Source organism: Lissotriton vulgaris, chromosome 4_1 (genome assembly GCF_964263255.1).
Source record: "Lissotriton vulgaris chromosome 4_1, aLisVul1.2, whole genome shotgun sequence".
Taxonomy (NCBI): Eukaryota; Metazoa; Chordata; class Amphibia; order Caudata; family Salamandridae; genus Lissotriton; species Lissotriton vulgaris.
Window position 1 is genome coordinate 1502002981 of NC_141691.1, and position 26078 is coordinate 1502029058.

The window sequence follows — 26078 nt, forward strand, 5'->3', positions numbered from 1 at the left end:
TATCCGCTGCCCCCCGCACACATGCGCATAGTGGCTCGAATGGCTAGGCACTTAGGGTGAGGCACTTTCTTCTATTTCCATCACCACACAGGTGCAGCCAATAATCCGGACTAGTTAAAAACCAAGCGATGGCCCTCACAATTCGAATCCGGGCACCGCAGAAGGACGACAGGTCCAAGGAGGAACCAGACCGGTACTTCCGTGAGTAAAACACAGTCGATCACCACTATTGGGGTAAGCAACTTTCTCTCCTTACAGGTTGTTCGTTAACCGCGCTTTTTTAAAAACTTATTGTAGGGACCTTTTCTCTGCCGAGTGACCCAAGGAGGCTTTGACACATACTAGCCTGTGTGAGGATACAATATATTCACTTACCTGTTCCTCACCATGTCTAAAATTACGCTGTCTTACCTCACCACCACCAACTCGGTCTTATGATAAAATCACTAGTCATGTCACGAACATGACCACACCCTAGTCTGACATAGGACTAGCACACACCTTACTAGTCGGCAATGTTTTGAGTTACCAGCTCACCATGCTAATTGACTCTACCTGTACGTCTGTCTTTGTCCTTTATGTTATATGTAGTAAAAGCAAGAGGGGATCCCCCTCTACATATAGACGCACTTTTGGGAGTGCGACACATTCTAAACAACGAACACTATAATTTAGTATCATTTAATTGCACGTTTTCACTTATTGGTCCTGAGGAAAGCCAGTTTTTAAGGCCTGGCTGAAACATGTAGACCGCATTGGACGTAGGTAATCATAACTTCACCAACACGTCCAACAGACTTTTTATCCGCTAACAGGGGCCCAGTTAATAAAATGTATCTATCTTACCCTCGGGTACGGGGACCCACTGTATAGCTTTTAAATCTCACTTTCTCACTCACTACACATCACACTCAGCAAGTATACCAGCTCCGCAGTAACACTGGCGTTGAAGCACACCCGGGGCACAATAGGTGTCACTGTGGTGGGCCCGATGATGAAGCATGCCACCAACTAGGTTGGTGGGTGAGGGCTTTTTAAACAAAACCAATGGTTTCCCGATAAAGCGTACATAACGGAGTCTCGAACCTCTAGCTAGTTCTTATTGATATATCAATGTTTTGTATGTGTCACACGTACGAAAGGTGTATGAATGGCCTGTAAAGAGGTTGGTGCCTTGTCATGGCTTTACAGCTCACGAGCTGTGAGTCAGTCGTTCAGTTTATCATACTTTCAATTATACGCAGTGTTTTTCATTTTTGTGAAATTACTTGCAAATACAATTGTATGTACTGAATCATCACTCACCCTCGTGGCAAATCCAACCAGTATGTGTGTGTGCTTGCGGATTAGATGGCTGTGCAGTAATATTTGTCTTTTTTCTCTTTCTGAAGTAGGGTGTACCTTGTCCCTTATTGTGATTGTTGTAATGTGTTGCTTTTCCTTCCGGATGGTGTCAATGGTCTGGTTTGTATCAGGTATGAAAGGTGCGTGAATGGCCTGTAAAACGGTTGGTGCCTTGTCGTGGCTTTACAGCTCACGAGTTGCGAGTCACTGGTTCAGTTTTATGCATTTATTTATTGACAAAGCATTTCATTTTTTTGAAATATCTTGTTAATAAAATTTTATGTACTGAGCCATCACTCGCCCTCGTGCCAAATCCAACCTGTATGTGTGTGTCTTTGAGGAATAGATAGCCGTGCTTGAATGTTTGACTTTTGAGTAACTCTGTTAAGGTGTATATTATAGCTATAAATAACTTACTAAATTTAGATATTATTGTTAAACCATGGGAGTATATGGTCATGTCTTTCTGGTGAATTCTATTGTTGTTTTTTATCTTCAATCTCCTACAAACTTGAAATTGTCTGTCACAATTTCCATGCAATATTGTCCCAAGAATCGCACGCTCTCAAATTGAAAACTTAATTCATTCAAAACAATTTGGTTTTGCAAGGGGGTTCCAATGAGTTTTTGGCCCGGGGCTTGGCGGGCATCTTTGGAAACTACCAAACCCAAACAGTTGTGAAAACTAGACACCCGGGGGGGTCCAGGGAGGTATGGCATGCGTGGGTCCCCCAATGTTTTCCTACCCAGAAATCCCTGCAAACCTTAAATTTAGGTTAAAAAAACACGTTTCCATAAATTTTTGCGTGGGATCTCCGTGCCGGCACAAATGTCCTACCACCCAGCGTTCCCTCTTGCAAAAGCTGGTGGTTTTGACATTGTCACCATTGTCAAAACCACCAGCTTTTGCAAGAGGGGTTACCAGGGTTTTTGGCCCCGTGCTAGACAGCCATCTAGGGAAACCTACCAAACCCACACATTTCTGAAAAGTAGACACGCGGGGGCTTCCAAGGAGGTATGGCTTGCGTGGATCCTCCAACGTTCCTTTACCCAGAACCCCTTGCAAACCTCAATTTTTGCTTAAAAAATCAGTGTTTTCACACTTTTTTGTGTGGTAAAGCGTGGCATCACTGGGCTCACACAAATTACCTCCCACCCAGTGTTTCCCCAGGTCTCCCGATAAAAATGGTACCTCACTTGCGTGGGTAGGCATAGTGGCTGCAACAGGAAAAGGCCCAATTCGTACAGTGGAGACTTCAAAATTACCTTTAGCAAAACTATCTTATTTTTTGAGGGGATCACCTGAGCTTTTTGCCCAGGGCTTGGTGGGCATCTTTGGAAACTACCAAACCCAAACAGTTCTGAAAACTAGACACCCAGTGGAGTCCAGGGAGGTATGGCATGCTTGGGTCCCCCAATGTTTTCCTACCCAGAAATCCCTGCAAACCTTAAATTTAGGTTAAAAAAAACACTTTTCCATACATTTTTGGGTGGGATCTCCCTGCCGGCACAAATGTCCTACATCCAGCGTTCCCCATGATCTCCCGAGTAAAATGATACCTCACTTGTGTGGGTGGGCCAAAGGCCTGTGACTAAGGTGGGGTTCTTAATTTGTCAAACCTAAATACTACATTTTTTAAAAATTCATTTTTTGCCTGTTCTGCTTTGGGGCACCCACACAAGTGAGGTATCATTTTACTCGGGAGAACAAGGGGAACGCTGGGTGGTAGGACATTTTTGCCGGCACGGAGATCCCTCGCAAAAAAGTTTGGAAAAGTGATTTTTTTATCAAATTTTAAGGTTTGCAAGGAATTCTGGGTAGGAAAACATTGGGGGTCCCACGCATGTCATACCTCTCTGGACTTCCCCGGGTGTCTAGTTTTCAGAACTGTTTGGGTTTTGGTAGTTTCCAAAGATGGCCGCCGAGCCCCAGGCCAAAAACTCAGGTGCCCCCCCCGAAAATCAAAGTAGTTTTGCAAAAGGGTTTTTTAAATTCACCACCGTACGATTTGGACCTTTTCCTGTTGCAGCCACTATGCCTACCCATCCAAGTGAGGTACCATTTTTATCCGGAGACCTTGGGGAACGCTGGGTGGGAGGAAATGTGTGTGAGCCCAGTGATGCCACGCTTTCCCACACAAAAATGTGTGAGAAATCTGATTTTTTCCAGCTATAATCGAGATTTGCAAGGGATTCTGGGTAAAGGAACATTGGAGGATCGATGCAAGCCATACCTCCTTGGAAGCCCCGGGTGTCTACTTTTCAGAAATGTGTGGGTTCTGTAGGTTTCCCAGATGGCCGTCTAGCACGGGGCCAAAAACCCAGGTAACCCCTCTTGCAAAAGCTGCTGGTTTTGACCTTGTCACCATTGTCAAAACCACCAGCTTTTGCAAGAGGGGTTACCTGGGTTTTTGGCCCCGTGCTAGACGGCCATCTAGGGAAACCTACCAAACCCACACATTTCTGAAAAGTAGACACCCAGGGGCTTCCAAGGAGGTATGGCTTGTGTGGATCCTCCAAAATTCCTTTACCCAGAATCCCATGCAAACCTCAATTTTAGCTTAAAAAATCAGTTTTTCACACTTTTTTTGTGTGGGAAAGTGTGGCATCACTAGGCTCACACAAATTACCTCCCACCCAGAATTCCCCCAGGTCTCCCAATAAAAATGGTACCTCACTTGCGTGGGTAGGCATAGTGGCTGCAACAGGAAAAGGCCCATTTCGTACGGTGGAGACTTAAAAATTACCTTTAGCAAAACTATCTTATTTTTTGAGGGGGTCACCTGTGCTTTTGGCCCAGGGCTTGGTGGGCATATTTGGAAACTACCAAACCCAAACAGTTCTGAAAACTAGACACCCGGGGGAGTCCAGGGAGGTATGGCATGCGTGGGTCCTCCAATGTTTTCCTACCCAGAAATCCCTGCAAACCTTAAATTTAGGTTAAAAAAACTACTTTTCCATACATTTTTGGGTGGGATCTCCCTGCCAGCAAAAATGTCCTACTACCAAGCGTTCCCCTTGATCTCCCGAGTAAAATGATACCTCACTTGTGTGGGTGGGCCAAAGGCCTGTGACTATGGTGGGGTGCCTAATTTGTCAAACCTAAATACTAAATTTTTAAAAAATTCATTTTTAGCCTGTTCTGCTTTGGGGCACCCACACAAGTGAGGTATCATTTTACTTGGGAGAACAATGGGAACACTGGGTGGTAGTACATTTTTGCCGGCACGGAGATCCCACGCAAAAAACTTTGGAAAAGTGTTTTTTTAACTACATTTTAAGGTTTGCAAGGAATTCTGGGTAGGAAAACATTGGGGGACCCACGCATGCCATACCTCCCTGGACTCCTCCCGGTGTCTAGTTTTCAGAACTGTTTGGGTTTGTTAGTTTCCAAAGATGGCCGCTGAGCCCCGGGCCAAAAACTCAGGTGCCCCCCCCAAAATATCAAGGTAGTTTTGCTATAGGTTATTTTAAATTCTCCACTGTACGATTTGGGCCTTTTCCTGTTGCAGCCACTATGCCTACCCATGCAAGTGAGGTACCATTTTTTTTGAGAGACCTGGGGGAACGCTGGGTGGGTGGAAATTTGTTGATCCACGCAGATTCCGGAACTTTCCACCACAGAAATGTGAGGAAAATGCATTTTTTTCACAATTGTTTAGATTTGCAAGGGATTCAGGGTAACAGAACCTGGTGGTAGGCAGTCGAGTCACCCCATCCTGAATTCCCCTGGGTGTCTAGTTTTTAAAAATGTATAGGTTTGCTAGGTTTCCCTAGGTGCCGGCAGAGCTAGGGTTCAAAAACAAGAGGTAGTCTTTTTGTCCAAAAAGGGCACGATTTCACTGCGAAATTGAGGTGCGACCATGTTGCGTTTTGCGCTGTTGCCTGTCGCAGCCACTAGGCAGACCCAGGCAAATGAGGTACCATTTTTTTGGGGAGACCCGGGGGAACGCTGGGTGGTTGGAAATTTGTTGCTCCGCGAAGATTCCAGAACTTTCCACCACAGAATTGTGAGGAAAATGTGTTTTTTTTCAATTTCTTGGCTTTGCACAGGATTCTGGGTAACAGAACCTGGCGGTAGGCAGTCGAGTCACCACATCCTGAATTCCCCTGGGTGTCTAGTTTCAAAAAATGTATAGGTTTGCTAGGTTTCCCTAGGTGCCGGCAGAGCTAGGGTCAAAAGCAAAAGGTAGTCTCTTTGCCCAAAAAGGGCACAATTTTGCAGCGAAATTGAGGTGCGACCACGTTGCGTTTTGCGCTGTTTCCTGTCGCAGGCACTAGGCAGACCCAGGCAAGTGAGGCACCATTTTTTTTGGGAGACCCAGGGCAACGCTGGGTGGGTGGAAATTTGTTGATCCACGCAGATTCCAGAACTTTCCACCACAGAAATGTGAGGAAAATGCTTTTTTTGTCAATTTCTTAGCTTTGCAAGGGATTCTGGGTAACAGAACCTGGTGGTAGGCAGTCAAGTCACCGCATCCTGAATTCCCTGTGTGTCTAGTTTTCAGAAATGTATAGGTTTTCTAGGTTTCCCTAGGTGCCGGCAGAGCTAGGGTTCAAAAACAAAAGGTAGTCTTTTTGTCCAAAAAGGGCACGATTTCACTGCGAAATTGAGGTGCGACCATGTTGCGTTTTGCGCTGTTTCCTGTCGCAGGCACTAGGCAGACCCAGGCAAGTGAGGTACTATTGTTTTAGGGAGACCCGGGGAAACGCTGGCTGGGTGGAAATTTGTTGATCCACGCAGATTCCAGAACTTTCCACCACAGAAATGTGAGGAAATGCGTTTTTTTGTCAATTTCTTAGTTGTGCAAGGGATTCTGGGTAACAGAACCAGATGGTAGGCAGTCGAGTCACCCCTTCCTAAATTTCCCTGGGTGTCTAGTTTTCAAACATGTATAGGTTTGCTAGGTTTCCCTAGGTGCCGGCAGAGCTAGGGTTCAAAAACTAAAGGTAGTCTCTTTGCCCCAAAAGGGTAATTTTTTAACTGCAAAATTGAGGTGTGACCACGTTGCAATTTGTGCCATTTCCTGTCGCAGGCACAAGGCCGACCCGCACAAGTGAGATACCGTTTTTATCGGGAGACTTAGGGTAATTCAGATCTGTAAATTAACTGTTATTACCAATTGATTTTTCATGCATTTCTCCCTTCCCAATGAAAGACATTGAGTAAAAAAAAATCTTTTTAAAAAATAACCAATAATTCTCATGCTACTATGAGTATTCCCAATTTTGAAAATGTGCAATTATATACTTTCTAAACTCTATAATTTGTTCCCAATTCAGAAATACATAGGTGTCTTTCATACAGATTTTTCCATGTATACATTTTCCAAGAAAAAGTGCTCTATATCCAGTAAATAAAAAAATACCATTGCAAGTTTCTGCTCAGTTTTTGGATCTGGGTTCGTTGGGTTCTTGGTGAAACTACAAGTCCTATATACCCCCACAACCAGGAAGATCTAACAGATGTAACGGTATATTGCTATCATCAGCTGTCAAAATTACAAGAAGTTATAGGTCAAAACGTTGAGACAAAAGGCTGTTTTTTTCAACAAATTTTCAATTATTCCAATATTTAACTGTTGGGTTCTATAAAGAAACCTTCATGGATTAGACAAATGACCCGTTTCTGAATTCAGAATGTTGTCTACTTTTCGAAAATATATAGCTTTCCAAGATCCATTATTTCTTTCAAACTCATTTCTACCATTAACTGGAAGGAGGTGGAAAGCTCTAAAAATAGCAAAAATAGGCTATGTCCCAAAAAATGCCAAAACTGTGTGAAAAATATTGGTTCTCTGACAAAAGACAGTCATTCCCTAAAATCTGAGAAAATGAAGATTTCAGCTCCACAAATCCTTTTTTGATAACATTTGCAGGTAAAAACCCAGGGGCTTTCATTTGCAGACCGTCTTTCCCATTTTTCTGAAAAAAACAAAAATTTCACTATATTTTGGTTAATTTATGGGACTCTTTCAAGGGAATCCACAATCCCTTGGCACCTTTAGAATCCACATGATGTTGGAAGAAAAGGACGCAAATTTGGCATAGATACCTTATGTGGTCAAAAAGTTACAGGGGCCTAAGCGCGCACTACCTCAAATCGCCAAATAAAGGCTTAGCACAGGAGGGGAAAAGGCCTAGCAGCGAAGGGGTTAATCAGGCAGTTTACCTTCTAGAATAACATTAATTCTTGGACTAACTGACCTGTTTTAATTCACTTTTTCTCATATCTACACACACTAGGCCCCTTACCCCCACTGCACCTAACAGCAGGAACAAATGTTCCCCACTAAAGAGCCCCATTCTAGGTGCACCTCGCCTTTTTGTTCACTTTAACTACAGTTATCGCACATTTTGCTCTTTACAGGGCCACTCGTAATGAGGGTCATGGAGTCAACACCTAAGCATTCTGCTTCATAGCCAGTCTTCTCACAGGTTGACTCCATCCTCCACCACTTTCCATATAGATAAGGTAACTGCCTCTGATGTGAGTTACCCTATAAATGACAAGGAAGACCTACAACACTTGTGTATGTGGGTCAGTGCTACATTACTACTACTGGAGATAATCACCAGCCATAAAAACATGTCCAGTGCCGATATCCATTTTTAAGCTCAAAAAAAAGATTCCTGGATTTTAGTCTTTGGGCATAATTGAGATCTTAGAGGAGGGGAATATTATATTACAAACGTAATGGAGATCCCTCCTCCGCATTAGGATCCCATTGTATCCTATGGAGATTGTATGGAGATTGTAAAACAGCAGATGTGATGTCAGTCACTTTAGTGATGGAGTATTCCTTATGCAGAGATCTAAATAAGCCCTTTGTTATATCCACGCACTTCAGCCTAGTTCTCAGCATGGGACTACAGACACTTTGTCTCATTTACACTTAGCCATATCAGAAAAAACATGTGTTCCATCTGTTGAGCATTTATTTATACAAATTTTATCATGGAGGATACTTGGTATTCAAGCAATACGGAAGATCTTGTTGGTTCTGATGCTCATTTCCGAAAAACGTTGTGGACAAATAAATGGCTAAATTATCATCTTAGGCAGTGTAAAACTTCCTCTGTGCCTGCTACTGTTGCATTGGCCATCCAATATTGGTTCTTGTGATCAATAACAAGATGTCTGAAACATCATAACCAAAGTTCATGGGCCACATTTCATGTTACGCACAGTCTGCACAGGATTCATTGTAAGGGACAAGATTGTTGGAATTTATGGTTAGTATGATGGTGGAAATTCCGCTGATAGATTCACCTCTGGGTTTGGCACTTCATCCACATATAAGAGGATTTTATGTTACTGTGGAATGCTGAATAAGACCTTTAGTCAGTGGTAGTATTTTGATGCTTGTAGTGATTTTGTTCACATGCTTTGCAAGCTTATTTTTGAGAAACTGTAGCAGGAAGGCACTCTTTATGCATACATTTCATGCTCTCTAGGAAAGTCCTATGATATTGAGATCCATCTAAATCTTCGCTAACGTGTCAAGTAATCTAAGCTAAAGTAAGACAAAGAACAATTAGACTATGTTGCTAATACAAATTGCAACTAGATGTTGTCTACAACATCTACATTGTTGTGTAGGCCTGAAGAGAATTTCTCAAAACCCGCAATCCCTTTCACATTTTGAAGAAGCTGCTTTGAAGATTTCAAGTACTAAAATTGAAAAATGTGAAACCAGCTGGTTGAGATGAAAGAGAATTTAATCAGTTGATTCTGGCTGACTGGAGATAACCCTAGTATTATGTTTGCCTGTTTCATTATTGTTAAAAATGAACTTCTGTTCAAATGAAAAGCAGCTTATAGTAAATGTTATAATTACTTGCAAAAATACAGCAGATCACTGTAGATTAGATTCACTTCAGCTTTCTCATCTGTTTGTATCAGGTGTTCAGAAATTAGAAATATTTGTAGAGGGATTGTTGCTCTTAAAAATGTATTCATTTTATTAGAGCGTTCTGGTTTATTAAAATATGGTCGTTACTTTAAGTTTCTCAGACAGAGGTGGGTATCTAGGAACTTGACGGAAAAAGTGAGCCCAAGATATATTTCTGCAGTGAACTCAATCAGGGGTTGTCTGAGGTAGCCGCTCCTCCCCTCGTTTTGTCCAATGGCACCTAAAGCATTGACCGTGTGACTCCTGGTCACTGGTCTTGAAAGTAAAAGCAACAAAAGCTAGTAAGTGTTAGTGGAGGAGGGAACAGCTAGGGTAGTTTTTACCTTGTGGAGAAGAAAACAAAATTAGCTCAAAATGTAAATGCATTTTGCCATTCACTATAAAAATGCAGAATTGGTGTGGTCATCTGCACTATCCCTGGCTCTTAGATAAACGCTGTCCATATATTTTATGAAACACTTGATACACCATACACATATATAAGAAGTATAGAAAACATATTGATGTGGATGTAGAGGAAGATTTGCAAACTATTTCTGCCAGGCTTGCGTCACAAGAGTGAAGCAAACCAGAGCGTACTATAGGTTTGGAATTCACTTTCAATGCAAAGCATTATATGAGCTTGAAAGTAACGGTAAAGTAGCACCAAGCAGCATTAGGGCTGCTTTGCATCATGGGGGTGTACCATAAGTGGTACACATGTATTCACAAGCAACCATGAATGGTTTCTGACACAAAGAGCCCTGTCTAAAGCATTTTTAGAGAGAGCTTTGCTCCAAAAAAACACTGCTTAAAGGCTGCTGTCAACGTTAAGAATTTTCTTTTATTTCTCAAAACATTTCCAACTTTGTGTTTGTGCTGCACTGCACAGAACACATACAAAGTAGGAAAAGTCTTAGACTAGGTCTAAGCATAGTATTTAGTGTACTGTAATGGGCAACTTTCTAAAAAAAACTATGCTTGATAACAAGCACACACACCCTTACATTATTGTGCAAATGTGTGTGCATTGCCGCATGGTTGCCTAACGTACGAGAGCACTGGGAGAAAGAAAAACAATGCCATATTTTATTATATCTGGTGTCTCTCTTTTTCACAGGATGCTGTGCAGTAACTGTGGTTGCTGTGCAGTGGTATATGAAAAAATAATGAATCTAGGGGTGCTATGTTGCCTGGCCTAAAATGGCAACACCCGAGTGAGGCACCTAGTGCCAGGGACAAACCCAGTGCTTTAAATGGAAAAACATAAGTGCAGGTACTCATCAAATTGAGTTGGAGGTGTGGCTAGTGGGCGGGTCTAGGGGCGGGGCTGAAGTGCAACCTATGCCCAGACAGTGTTAACGAGTATACAAATTACAAAATAATGATGTAATATAATCAGGAACTATTCTGAATTACGCAGCATAAGCTGCTTTTTCTTGCTGCATAAATGAATCAAACCTGATGCAAAATTACAGTGGCTCTGGTTATTATTTATTTGCGTTGTGCTTAGTACTCACATTCTCGTGTGCAGACACACTCACACAGACCCGAGCACACACCCACAAAGGCCTGAGCACACATGCATGTACAAAGCAGGCTACACACATTCTTTAAAACACCTTGGACTACCCAGATTCTATATCTCAGTCTTTCCCTTACACCTGAAGGCACACACACGCCATTAAACACTAACAATCCGTCACACACTCACACAAAAGGCTCACAGGATAAAGGACCCTTTTACCTCCTCACCTCCCGTGGCTTCCTTAATTGCCGCTCTCAGTGGGTTACCTGGATTCCATGGTGTGCACAATGCACATCAAAGTGTAAATGTAATTGACAGAGCAGTGTCTGAATGGTATGGACACTGCTCTGTCAAGCTCAGCGTGAAGGGGAAATTTTCGACACCTACAAGTCAAAGATGCAACTGAGCTGCTGTTTCGATTCCGCAGCGGCTCAGCACAGGGCTACAGGGGCACTTTGGCTGTCAGAATATCAGAGGCCGGCGCCACCCTGCCTCCGCAGAATTAGCAATGAGAGGCATCAGACTATAGTACCGGTACTCTCCTTGGCGGGAGGAGAAGTGCCGGTACCTGAAGGGATTAAAATTAGAAGTGTCGGTACTCAGTACTGGTGAGTACCGGACCATTTAAAGCACTGGACAAACCCAACACCACCCGCTGAAGAAACAGCCACCAGAGAGCACTGATGGTCCGTGGCCACGTCAGTGTGATGTTGTGTGCTGCCTGAGCCATTGCAGAGGGTGTGGCTACTTGGAAAATCATTTGCAGACCAGGTTGCTGTCCGAAACTAGATAAGATGGCGGCCCCACGGCCTAACTGCACTGCAGGAATGGCAAGACAAGACTGCCCAAACAACTGCTCAGCCTCATCAGTATCTGAGATGACACAGTGAGAGGGCCAACCGAGGGGGGATAGGGCGAAAGCACCACTGCAGTGGCTTCTATTTTATTGCACCACCACTTGAAGCCTGTGCGAGTGCCGCTCCTGTGTGCAGAGGCCTGGAAATGTTGGTGTGCCACTACCCTACGAGGTGGACCCAAATGGCATTGTGCACAACCGGAAGGAATCCCACTGGTGCGCAGAGACGCATGGTGATAGTGCAATGTAAATGGGTCTCTGGCGGAGCCCCTGCAGCTGCCTTGTCCATTAGCACCACACCAGTCTGGGGACAATCGGGGCCTTCAGTTTTCCCCGAATCCTGCTTTTTTGGTTTGTGCTTGCTCTTCCCCTCTCCGCCTTGATGGCAGACTCAGTACACTGGTATGTTGGCTGCTGGGGTGGGGGGGGGGGGTGTATTAGTCCTGAAGAGGTGCCTGAAGACTGAAACAAAGCTACAACCCTGAGAAGACTATTTGTGAACCTAGCGGTAGTGTGGGACCTGGACCCTGGAAAGAAAATGGGCAAAGGAGATAATAGGTAATCAAAATTACAATGACAATGAAGCGCAGCAAGGAGCTCTGCCAGCGGATCTGAATGCCTGACAGGAGGCTGGACGGGACCGAGAGATCCCAGATATCAAATTCCTACTGCTGCATATGCAAAAGAGTCTCTTCTTCATAGATGGTAAACTAGTTATGCTTACGACCAGGGTGGACAGAATCATAGCCAAGCTGGACAAGCAGGAAAAACATATATCAGATGCTGTATCCAGGATTCTGACACAAGAGGATGACACCGATGGCCATAACAGAAAACTGGTTGACATGGCTATAGTACTGGAGGTAATCCTGGCCAAGAGCGAAGATCTTGAAGCGAGGTCTCACCAAAATAATCTCTGACTAATAATCCTGCCAAATCCACCAACACTAGCAAATGGTAGACCACATAAAGTCTCTTTTCTGGTCAATGCTTGGTATGGACCTTTTCTCCCCCTCTTTGAAGTGGACCAGGCACACTGTTCCATGGGACCATGCCCCCTTCCAGGTGCTCCACCCCAACCCATAAAAGTAAGACTCCTGAAGTGCAAGGGAGAACTGGAACTTCGACCATGAGGGTATCACCCTCTTCATAATCTAGGACTTCACCCAGTCATTCAGGCAGCTCGACCAGAGTACCTGCCATTGAAATGAAAAACTGCTTGAGCTGGCATCAGCTATGCCATGCTGTACACTGTGCATTTGAAGATAAAACATCTCAACAAGTTCACATCTTCCAAGACCCATTTGTAAAATGACTCATCTCTGAAACTAGCACAACTTTCAGTGCACAAGCTCCTGCACCAAACGATAATCTGAATGGTGAAAAGTGAGACTCCAGGCAGATGTGGGTGATGCTCCCCTGTGGACTACGAAAGTAGTTTGCACTGGTTAGCCATGTGACCTGTCATAGTACGGGCTGTAGCGCCACTGCTGTAATGAACTTATAAAATGATGGACCAAAATGCACCGCATGTCACTGATGGGCTGCAATGTTGTGTCCTATTAGACATTGTTCAGCTGCTGGATTCCAAATGGCATTTTGTGGCCCCGGAAAATGCCCCATGAACAATGCATTGGATTGGATAACTTGCACTCTGGTTTCCCCCAGGGTTAAGCTCCCATTTTATTAGGATAATTGTTACCAATGTATTTGATTGAGGTTGCAACACATTGGCATGGGTTAGGTGGGAGGGGTTCACTGACTGGCATGGCTATTATGGAAAGGTAATGGAGGATCATTAGAACATGCAAAATCTATATGCAGGAAACACCACATTTCAGACAGCACAAACAACACGGTCATATGGACTCGAGGAAGGGTCAGCACCAGGTTGTACACCTGCATGCAATTACACGGCTTGCTCCGCTTGCTAACAGAATGTACGTCTTAACATCCCCTGGAAGATCCGACAGGTACTCTCATACATACACAGACACCACATAAACATTGGTCTCCTTTAACCTCTTAAGTGCTGGGCGGGGGCACTAGTTCCAATGGACAGCGCAGCACTGGGGAGGGATATTTGTGCCGCATCTAAGGTGCTAAGAAACACCCCTAGAGGACATGAGCAGTTTCTCCTTTGCTGCTAATTGGCGTGGCAACAAAGCACTCACAACCTCCTGCTCCTACACTGGAGGAGCTCTCCTTCAAGAGACACAGATAGTGGATGTGAGCAGCTCCCTCTTTGCTGCTAACTGTTGTGGCATCAAAGCGCTCGCGACCTACTTTTCATGTGCTTGGGGAACAGCACTCCTAGTAAGATGGAGCATCTCCTTTCAGCTACTCTGTGAAAAAAATGACCTGCAGGGAGGATACAATTCGCTTCAAGCCATAATAAGTGGAAGACACATAATGCCCCTCAACACAAATGGCTGCCAACACTTACTCCACTGAAAAGGTCTGGCTAAAGTGCACATTGCTATCCCCCCCAAACTATACTATGTGATGGAGTCTTTAACCTGAATCTAGACAAACAAACTGGCTGCTAAAACCCCAACACAGTTTAAACCATAAGACAGTGACTATACTGGTCACTATCATAAATGCTGGGGACCTAACTGATATATGGCTCCTGAGACATGCCGACGCTAGGGAGGGAACGTATGTGGAGTGGTGTGGCTCACTGGTTAGAGGCGGCAGACCCGGAAGCAGAGAACGGCCTGGGACCAGTGTTCAATTCCCGATGTGGCAGGGTCGTGGACCAGGGTCAACGGACTCGATAATTCTTGCCTCGGTGCCTACTCTAACCAGAGATCACACTCGGCAGCTCTGGGCATTAAGCTTGCCTAATCTCTATAACGGCCCCCCCACAGACACTGGGGATGCCTGGTTTCACCTTGGAGATACCCAGAAGGGACCATCTCACAGGGATAGCCAGGACGGGTTCCCCAGCGGTCTTCAGCGCCAGGACGCTCACGGGCAACAGTGTGCTTTACAAGTCCCACACATTTACCCTCCCTAGATCCCACAGCCGTCGCCAGCTATAGACCCATTGCGTGTCTGCCCTTTCCCGCCAAAGTATGCGAATCCATGATGAATAGACAGCTTTCACAGTTCGTCGAGACCCACCAACTTCTCGACGAAACGCAGTTTGGTTTTAGGAAAGGGCATGGGACAGAGACCGCCCTGATAAAGGCCTCTGACGAGATCAGGGCGATTATGGATCAGGGAGGGGCGGCTGTCCTCATCCTTTTGGATTTGTCAGCGGCCTTTGACACGGTCGACCATGCCACTCTTGTCGACCGTGTCACAGCTCTGGGCATAAGCAGTCTGGTCAAGGATCTTATTTCATCCTTCCTGGCAGACCGTACCCAGACAGTAAGAATGGGAGATTTCTACTCCCCCATTTCTGCACTCCCCTGTGGAGTTCCACAAGGTTCCTCGCTAAGTCCCATGCTATTTAATATCTATGTAGCGGACTTAGCGAGGGTAATAAAGGCACATGGAGTACTGCTTACATCTTATGCAGATGATACCCAGCTGGTTCTGGGTATCCACAAGGACAGCTGCACTGTGGCAGCTAATTTCCAGAGAGCTATGCTGGAGGTCAGTATCTGGATGGCCTCGAATTGTCTCAGGCTTAACTCGGACAAGACCGAGGTTATGACCTTTGGAAAACTCTCTCCAGAATGGTCTTCCAGTTGGTGGCCGGAAAAGCTCGGCCATCCACCGGTTCCAGTGGAAAAAGCCAGAAACCTGGGAGTCATTTTTGACAGCAAGTTGGTTTTTGACCTCCATACAAACAAGGTTGTCTCCTCTTCATTCTTTATTCTGAAAAAGATAAAGAAGTTGCTGCCTTATCTCCCTCCCTCAGCTGGGAAGACTTTGGTCTCTACCTTAGTCTTCTCCAAAATGGACTACGGAAACGCTCTCTTCCTTCAGACCCAGAAGCGTGTCATAACAAAGCTGCAATCCATCCAGAATGCAGCCGCCAGGATTCTCCTGAGCATCCCTCGCCGTAATTCCACCACTCTTGCCATTCGTCAACTCCACTGGCTGAGAGTTGAGAGCCGCATTAAATTCAAGGCCCTCTGTATTGCATATAAGGCAGTACACGGCATAGGACCCAGGTTCCTGACCGAATCTTTTCAGCCGTATACTCCTAGACGGCAATTAAGATCGGCCAATACCAGCCTCCTCACTGTGCCACGTACAAGAACGGCAACCTGGGGAGATAGACATTTCCTGGTGGCTGCCCCAAAACTTTGGAATCTTTTCCCACATTCCATCAAAACTGCCCCGAATCTGATGAGCTTCCGCAGGCTCTTAAAAACGTGGTTATTTAACCAGTAAGAGGATGACTGACCCTAGTAGCTCCAGAGCGCCGAGACACCCTAGGGTATTTGTTGCGCTATGAAAATCACGTAAATAAAATAAATAAATACATTTACATTTACGTTTACATTTACATTTCGACAGCACATGCAACATGGGCAAAGCTCAATTACTGGCTGTGAAAAGCAAGGCATACACATGGGTGAAAATAGTGGAACATGTACCTCACACTATATTGGACAACACCTGAGTCAGACTAGTTTGGGTTTACCAAAAACACATCTGGCATTCTCCCTGTCCCGGATGTTTCTCCTAGACAATAAGGTTAAAGAGGAAGTTTTGACCAAAATTCAGAACTTCTTCGAAGCAAATGAGGATTCAGTGGACTCCGTGGCACTACTTGGGAGGCCTTTATGGGCGACATGCATGATGTATGTATACCCAAGAAATGCAGGGTTTGTGAAGCCCTGGCAACTAATTTGACAAACTAGCTAAGGAGCTAAAGTCTCTACATAACCATCTTATACATAACCCTGATGCACAAAGACTGACAAGACTATTCACTAAACTAGATGAATTCCAAATACTAGCCAATCAAGAGGAGAAACACATTTACAAACACTCCTGAGCCAGAGCATATGGCGAAATGGAGCGCTAGGGCCAAACACTGATGGTGCTGACACACAGCAATGTATATCCCCAGCAGCCACGAAAATACAAAGCGATAGAGGACAGACCCTATATGAGGTGGAGGCAATACTTTATAATCCATTAGGTACTTTTCCATATTATATGTCTCATACACACATACCACTCCCACCCATGACACCTCATTCCACAATCATGTTACTCTAGCATGGCTCAAAGTCCCAAGAAGTCAAATCTAGGATGAACCCCTCTCCTTGGAAAATATCACCACTACAATCTTGGGCCACCTAACTTGCAAGGCTACTGGCAGTGATTGATTCCCAGTGGAATTATATGAAGCCTACTCATACCTCATTGCTCCCCAATGTCTGAGGGTATACAATGAGGCACACAAGAAGGACCTACTTCCACCCTCCTTCAGGGAAGTCAATGTTATCATTTTATTAAACCTGGGGAAATCTGATAAATATTGTGATTTTTACCATCCCCTCTTCTCAGTTAATGTTGATGTTAATATTTTCCTAAGGTCTATGCAAATAGAATGATGTTCCAGGTTACCAGACCTCATTCTCCTGGCCAAGTTGGATGATCTGCCATTCAGAAGTCTATACTTTATTTACCCTCATGCATCAGTTAAACCCACCCTTAAATGATATGGCTGTTGTTCTTGATGTAATGGAGGCATTTGACCCCTTGGAAGGGCCATTCCATTTTACTATCCATAATAGAATGTGGTTTCCTGATAGATACGTCTATTAGCTAAAGATCTTATATGCAGATATGACATGACCTACATTTTACTCATCTTAACCTTCTCATATCTATGTATGAGGATGATATCACTTTATGTCTGTGTTACCTGGCTCACAATATAAGCCCAGTTATCAGAAAGTTTGCACTGTTTAATATACTCTCAGGCATCGACATACATTGGAACAAATCGATGATCTTCCTATGACCCACACGCACATTTGTGGGGGTGCTGGAATTTGAACTCCCTAGTGCACTTTGTCCATGAAATACTTGGGCATCTGGGTCAGTCTAGACAAACATACCTTACTAGTTGAAATCTATGGGATGGCCATGCTCAAAATAGAAGACCAAGTTGACAGATGGCAGCGTTTACTTCTCTCTTTAATGTGGCAACTAGTACTGAAAACGGTTATAATGACTAGGCTACTGTACCATTTCTTTAATTTTCCATTCGTCTGAACAAGCACTTCTTGAAAAGGTTACGGTCACATATGACATCATTGGCATGGGCGAGTAAGCAACCTTAATTGGGAAATACTTAAAAGAACAGGGTGGCCTAGAGGTGCCAGATTTTCAACTGTACTACACTTCTGCCAAGTCCCACTGTGCCCGGTACTGGATGCACCCCCTACCTCATATGGCACACCAACGATTTAGGACCACCCTCTGGAGGCATGTTTGTCCATTGTGTGGAAGCACTGAGATTTGGCACGGTTTTTTCACCCAAACAGCCTGGGTCACTATTAGAAGAAGACTGCACACTGCTGACGCTATTTACCACAGCACAACAGCTGAGCATTTATCCACTGATCCAAGTCACCCAGAAACCGCAGACCCTTCGCAAGCTCAGAAAATGGGCACTGTGTACGATGGAAATGTCTATCCTGACACTTTAGTGACTATCAACTGGAGAACCCGATAACACCTTCAGTCATAACAGTTACCGACCCACCACATGTAGCTTTAGAAGAGAACCTGAGGGCCATTACGTGGAATATAGCTGGGATAGCCTCTAAGGTAAACACCCCCATTTGGGCTGACTTTATTAAACAGGGTTACGACATAATCTGCCTGCAAGAAACCTGGGACAGGGAAGATGCACACGTCGAGGGATACACTTCCTTTAGTGTGCAGGCTGTGGCATCCCAGGCTGGTAGAGCCAAGGGTGGACTAGTGACCCTGATATCCACCGCACTGACTGAGTTTAGTGTTAGCGATCATGTTGTACTAGGAGAGCACGCTTCCGTTCTGCGCATGGTCCATAGCAGATGTAGAGATCTAATAGTAGTGAATTTCTACAATAATATTGCGGGGCACAAACGGGGAACATTCATTTCTGACATAGAGCGGGCCATTGATGCGACCTTATCAAGTACATCCAAACCAGCTGCAATCCTATGGGTAGGAGATTTCAACATCAAAACATGTAACTACGCACTCAAGGGGGCATGTGGCCACAGGGAGGAGTACTCGGGAAGGGAAACAAGTGTATATAATCATTTCCCGCACAATAATTATGGCGGTGCTTTAAATAACCTACTTGCCAAATATGACCTGGACCTCCTAGAATGTAACAAGAACATAAACAATGTCAGGTGTCCGACATTTCATGGGAGAAACAGCCAATCATTCATTGATCACATTATGATATTTTGCTCCGTAGTTTACATCAATGTCTGGGTGATTGAACAAACTGTCAGTGACCATAATAGTGTAACCGTTGAACTATTGGGCTGGGGAACCAAAAGGAACACCTATGGTCAACCAATCCAGGACATTGCGGCAGAAAGACCAAATGGGATGAGGGTGAAATGGATAAAAGTTGACCCCACTCAATTTGTAGCCAACGTGATCACAAATTGTTGCAGAGAGGTTGAGTACTGCTTGTCCTCTAATCCATGCCTACGAACCTTGTTATCCAACTTCCTAAACATAACAAAAATGATTGAGAAATCCTTGACACACAAAGCTCGGAAATTAAGGAAGGTCAAGGCGGTGTGGTTTGATGACCATTGTGCTCAGTCACTAAAAAGGCTGAAAACTTCACTTGATGCTATACCAAGAGACGCTAGCAAGATCAGGGAAGAGCGTCATAACTACAAAACTGCACTCTCCACCAGGAAGAAGGAATTGCAGGACGAGGCATGGGCGAAATTAGATTTGGCGGCAGATACCAAAGATCATAAACTTTTTTGGGACACTGTAAATAGTCCGTTCTTGAAGAACGACAACATTCCTGAACTAACTTCGCATGTCAGTTGTCGGGCTTGGATAGCACACTTCACTGGGATTTTTAACTCTGATTTCACTTCTGGTTTTACTTCTGATCCTAATTCCAATGTTTTAACTGACACATCAACCTGTTTTAAATGGGAGAAAATATTGTTTTCTGTGACATTAAGCGAGGTGATTTAAGCAATCGAGAAGAGTAAGGGGGGGAAAGCCCCGGGACCGGATGGGGTCCCTGTGGACTTTTACAAATTTGAGATTACCCTATGGGCCCCCATTTTGACCCGTTACTTTAATGCTGCAATTGAAGATAAGTTACCAACTTCATGGGGACAATCAATTATAGTGCCACTTTTTAAAAAGAGCTCTAGGGCAGAAGCACGAAATTACCGCCCAATTTCACTTTTGGACTTGTTGTTAAAGATTCTGAGTCGTGTACTCTTGGTGAGACTTGAGTCCTGGGTAGAAGACAATAACATTCTTTCACCTATCCAGTACGGGTTCTGAAGGGGTCGAGGAACTATGGAGCAGTGCGTGAACCTGGAACTTATTATCGGCAAGTACATTAAAGCCAAGGAAGGGAATTTGTTTATGTGCTTTGCCGATCTAAGTTCCGCATTTGACTTGGTGGAACACGCACTGCTCTGGCCAACACTACTTGCCATGGGCGCACCGCCCGAAATCATCCACCTCCTGGCTAGAATGTGCAGTAGTCTCTCAAGCAAGGTTAGATTCGGAACAGACGGTGAATGTACCCCCTTTTTTAAAATTGGCAGAGGGATCCGACAAGGGTGCGTGCTAGCCCCTCTTTTATTCTCCCTTTTTATCAATCAGGTTGACCAATTTTTACAAGAATCTTATGCTAATGCCCCTATCATTAATGGAAAGCAAATACCCGTCCTTTTATACGCGGACGACGCGGTCCTGATTTCCAGGACCGCGAACGGGCTGCAAAAGTTAATCAAGAAGTTCCATATTTTTATTCAGGGCAGAAAGCTCAAAATCAACAAGGGCAAGACAATGACTATGACCTGTGGAAAGAAAATGAAGAAAAACAAGACATTCTTTTTAGATGGGGATAAACTCGAGGCTGTCCAATATTTCTGTTATTTAGGTATTACCTTTTCAGGAGATGGGAGATGGGTAAACAAACAATCCTGTGTTGACCTGAAAATGACCAGAAATGTAAATTGCATCTTCAGATTTGCCTCAAAACTGGGGGGCCGTAGAATCTGAGAGATGATCTCCATCTATAATTCAAGGTGTATGTCCTCTGCCCTGTATGGAGCAGGGATATGGGGATATAATCCTCAGATTGCCCTGTCCATCCAGCAGGAGGAAAACAAGTACCTAAAACGACTATTATGCCTCCCCGTTTCTGCTTCAAACGAGATTACTCACAGAGAGTTAGGCATAAATTATGTTACAGAATTGATTGCATTGCGTCCCCTGTCCCTATGGCGGTCCATATGGGCTAAAGAAGAAACCAGGTTTACCCAGGAAGTAATTATGGATTGTATTAAACTTGACCGTCACTCGAAAATCCTCTGGCTAAAACACATTCAATTTTGGTATAAGACCCTTTTTGGTCAGGACATTTTTAAAGATATATTAACAGAATCAGTTTTAACAAAGCGTGACCTCAAATCCACTTACCTGGACCATGTAAAAGGGACCAGAATGAAGGAGTATGCAATGCAAAGTACGTTCAAATTATACATGGAATACAACCTTAGCACAGGTCTCTCCTCCTATCTTACATTTGTCAGTATTAATTCCCATCGCTTTGTTCTAGCTCGCCTGAGGCTGGGAATAGTTCACCATTTAGTGGCTTTCCCTACAGTAAAAAAACCTGGGATATGTCTGTGTCCATGCGATGGGAAATCTAAACAGAGCATCTGCCACTTTTTACTTTTTTGTAATTTTTATACTGGTTTTAGAAAGTTTTATCTGAAGCAATTATTTTTAGATCATAACATGTGCAATACAAGAGCCGCAATGCAATTGATGTTTGACTTGGCTTCCCCCGATGTGTGTTATCGTGTGGCCACTTATATCCTAAAATGTATGTGGCAAAGGAAATCAATTATAATATGACTTCTTTCCCCCCCCGAATATCCCCCTGGCTGTTACATTTTATGTCACGAATGTGTCCTATCCTGTCTATGATTTATTGTTCGAGTTACATTGTTTGCACGTGTATCTATTTGCAATGCACTTTATACTTTATACTGCATATTTGCACCTGCCGAAAGTACCTTATGGTAATGATTGTCTCCCGGTTTTTGCATTTTTGCATTTTTGCACTGGCGTTTTGCACAAACCTTTATCGTAAACAAATTGCTGCTAAAATGTTTAAAGTGATCAAACAGACTTTGCACTTTATTCTTAATTCTGCATATTTGCACATGTCAATAGCACTTTATGCATATAATAGGTCTTTTGATTTTGCACTTTACATTTGCGTCTTTTGCACTAACTCTTTCTATAATAACTGCTGCTAAAACGTATATAGTGACCAAATTTAACTTTGTGCTCAAATGAGACACACCTTGTATTACAATTGAACTAAAACAAGACTGGTATGGATATTGATGTAATTTTAACTGTTTCATTATCTAACTCACATAAATATGAATTTGAAACTGTATTTATGTATGTTGCTACATGGTTGTACTTGTACAAACCGAATAAAGCATTTTGAAACTGAAACTGACTATGACACCATCATGACCACAGGAGAGTGCACCTCACTGGACTTTTTACCTACCTCTGGCTGAGAGCACTCTGCAAAACACACAACCTTGCATTTCCTCAGGCACCCCTGAAATGTGGGGCATTGAACACACCTATCACGACCCATCCATCAAGGTTCTAGTTACTCTCCTATCTGCCATTGTGCAGGCTGAAATCTCTGACATGGCTCACTGAGCCACACTCATTCGGGAGGCAGATATTGCAGGGAGTTTTACTGATAAGGAGTGGAGATATTGCTGTTAGCAAACTGGAATACTACCTCACAAAAGTAGATTACAATTAATGCATACTAAATTCTTGCATCATCTCTACCGCTCAACCTCCGGCCTCGCAAAACTTCGACTGAACCCGGAATCCCACTGCCTGAGGTGGGGGCTCTGGATGCATATTTTATGAATTTAGCCCTGGGTTGCCCATCCATAAATACCTACTTTGCCAGCATTTGGGACACTCTTTTTAGAATGGTCGAACACCCCGTCGGTACCCTCTTGGTATGGACATCCCAGGCAATACACAACACTTTGTTACTATAAACTGCTACTAGCTAACACAAGGTTGGCATGTTCTTGGGCAGGAAGAAACCCCCACCATCAGACAATGACTTCTAGATATAGGTCACTGTCAAGAACAACTGGATTTATACTATTCAGATCCAGCAACAGAATCAAATACAGTCAACTTTGGAAGTCACCTGGTTGGATCTCCCCATTGTACACTTCACTATCACTGGACTCACCCACACCCTCCTTAAAAGGCACAGCACTCCCTACTGCAGCTGGTCCATATGGTAAAGCAGCAACAATGGGCTCGACACCCTCACCAACACACCGCCCAGACACACCACCAACTTGGACCAGTCAGTAAAGAACCTCCACGATTGCATCACCAATGCCGCCAACTGAGTCACCCCTATCAAACCTGCCAAAAAGCAGAGACACTCCAAACAGGCCAGCTGGTACACCCCGGAAAGCAGGACCTCCACATGCGGATGCATACAAACAGAAAGAAGATGGTATACTAGCAGGAACCACACTGACAGACCCACCTTCAAATCAGCTCTCAGCAACTACCACTGTCAGATCAAAGCCGCAAAAAAAGAATCCTTGACCAACCGGATCAACACTAATGCAAACAAAGCTAAGGGACTCTTCACCATCCTCAGAGAGTACACATACCCATCAGCCACCAAAAACCCCATCTTCACAGAAACTCTGCAATGCCCTCACCGACCACTTCTACAACCTGATAGCGACCAGCTATAAAAACTTTGATCCCCAACCCTCTGACCCCTTCAGCCTCCAATCAACCACCACTACCAGCCACCTGCTCCCCTCTGCCCCCCGCCCCCACTGAATCTTCAACCTTGTAAGAGACAAGATCTGCTGCCACCATCCTCAATGCCTCATTAACTAATACCACCTTTCCTGATGCCTGGAAAATTTCCGAGGTCAGACTACTCCTCAAGGAAACCTCACAGACCACAACGAACTCCAGAACTACCTTCTCATCTCACTTCTCCCATTACCCACCAAAGTCTTGGAAAAGGCCATCAATCTCCAACTCACCAAAAACCTGGAAATTAATAACCTGCTGGACCCCTCCCTCTCAGGCTTACAAACCAACCACAGCACCGAAACAGCCTTCATCGCTGCAACTGATGACATCGGCAACCTACTCAACAGAAGAGAATAAGCCACCCTGATTCTGCTTGACCTCTCCACAGCCTTTCACAAGGTCTCCCACCAGACACTCATCAACAGCCTACAACAGACAGATATAACAGATGACACATTCGGATGGTTGGCGTCCTTTCTCACGGGATGCACCCGGAGAGTCAGAGTGCCTCCTTTCATGTCACAAGCCAAGGAAAACTTCTGCGGCATTCCCCAAGGCTCATCCCACAGTCCAACTCTCTTTAAAATCTACAAGACACCACTCGCAGACATCAATAGATCACACAACATCAACATCATCTCCTATGCCAAAAACACCCAGCACAGCCTATCGCTCTTAGCGGACACCATTTTCACAAAGACGAACTCCCACATCTGTATGAAAAACATCTCAGCCTGGACGAAGGACAACTGTTCAACACAGAAAAGAAGGAAGTCCTCATCTTCTGCAAACACACAGCCCTCTAGAATGACTCCTGGTAGCTGCAGGAACTCAGACCCCCCCCCCCCCATGTCAAAAGACCACACCTACAACCTTGGCATCATCTTTGAAAGTGAACTCTCTATGAAATGTCAAATCAATGCAATCTCCTCAGCCTTTTCTCACACACTTCGCATGCTCTACAAAATCTTCAAATGGCTCACATCAATACCCGGGAGATGTTATTGCAGGCCCTCATCACCAACAGACTGGACTACAGAAACACACTCAATACAGAGACCACAATCAAAATTATACAAAGAAAGAGATGATTCAGAACGCAGACACCAGACTTATCCTGAACTTGCCCAAGAGAACCCACATCACCATGTATGTACCTGAAAGACCTCCACTGGCTCTAGATCCAGAAGAGATGCCCTGACACATACCTACAAAGCACTCCATGACCAAAGACTCACGTGCATAATCCACTGTCTGCACTTAAACCGACCCCCCAGAAACCTCAGTCTGCACACCTCACACTCGCACAGGCCTACCATATTCTCTGCTTCTGTGCTAAAAGACGCTTCATCTCCCATGTCGCCACCAAAGCCTAGAACACCATACCCCTCCACCTCCGCACCTCGTCCTCGCTGACCAACTTCAGCAAGGAGTTCAAGACCTGGCAATCAGCCAGCAACTGGATACCCTCTTGGTTGCCAAGAGGCACTTTACAAATATGACATGATTGATTGATTCTATACTACCCCACACTAGCAGACTGAAAGACATCTGGGGTCCTCTACAAACATGCTTGCTAAATACTCATTCACTGATGGATACAAATGATTGGAGAACAGGGGTAGATAGGGGAGATGGCCTCAAAAATCTCTATCTTCAGCTGGGCCGAAACTGCTTACATGAATAGGTGCAGTGTGGAGGAAGATGGCCGGGAATGGCAGAGCAGTGTAAATGTACTACAAGAATGAAGCTGTAAAAAATGAGAGAGACCCCCTGAGGAACCAAGGGAATAGAGGTACTGTTACCCAATAAAGAGAAGATTTCCCTTGATTGTAATCAACCTAGATCCGTTATCATATCATATGCCATATAATAAGTGCAAATATTAGTATCACCATATATAGAATTCTAAAATCAAACAAATTATAGGTTATAACGAGTTTATATCTTTATTGTAAAGCCTTGAGCTTTTTCATGATTAAAAAGATTATACATATTTTGTTAAAAACAGAAATAATAAAATACATGCATAAAATGCTGAAAATTCTGAACCACACTATTGCATATTACAATTACAAAGACATATTACCAATTCAAATGTTCAATATAAAAACCTCCACAATAATTCATAATTCCACATTCATTACAAACCAACTGTGACCTGCACAATCTGGACAACAACATATGAGAGACTTAAAAACGTGTCTGGTTCAATTGCACATTGATATTGAGAGCCTTGGGACAATATATTCTACTTTATATTTGCACCCTTTCCTTGGCCTTTGTATTCAATTGTGCCACGCTTTAGCGTTGACGCATTTCGGCAGTTAATATTAATTTGATACCGCCTTTTTCAAGATAATAAGATAATTAGGTTGTCCACAGTTTCGTTCCGTAC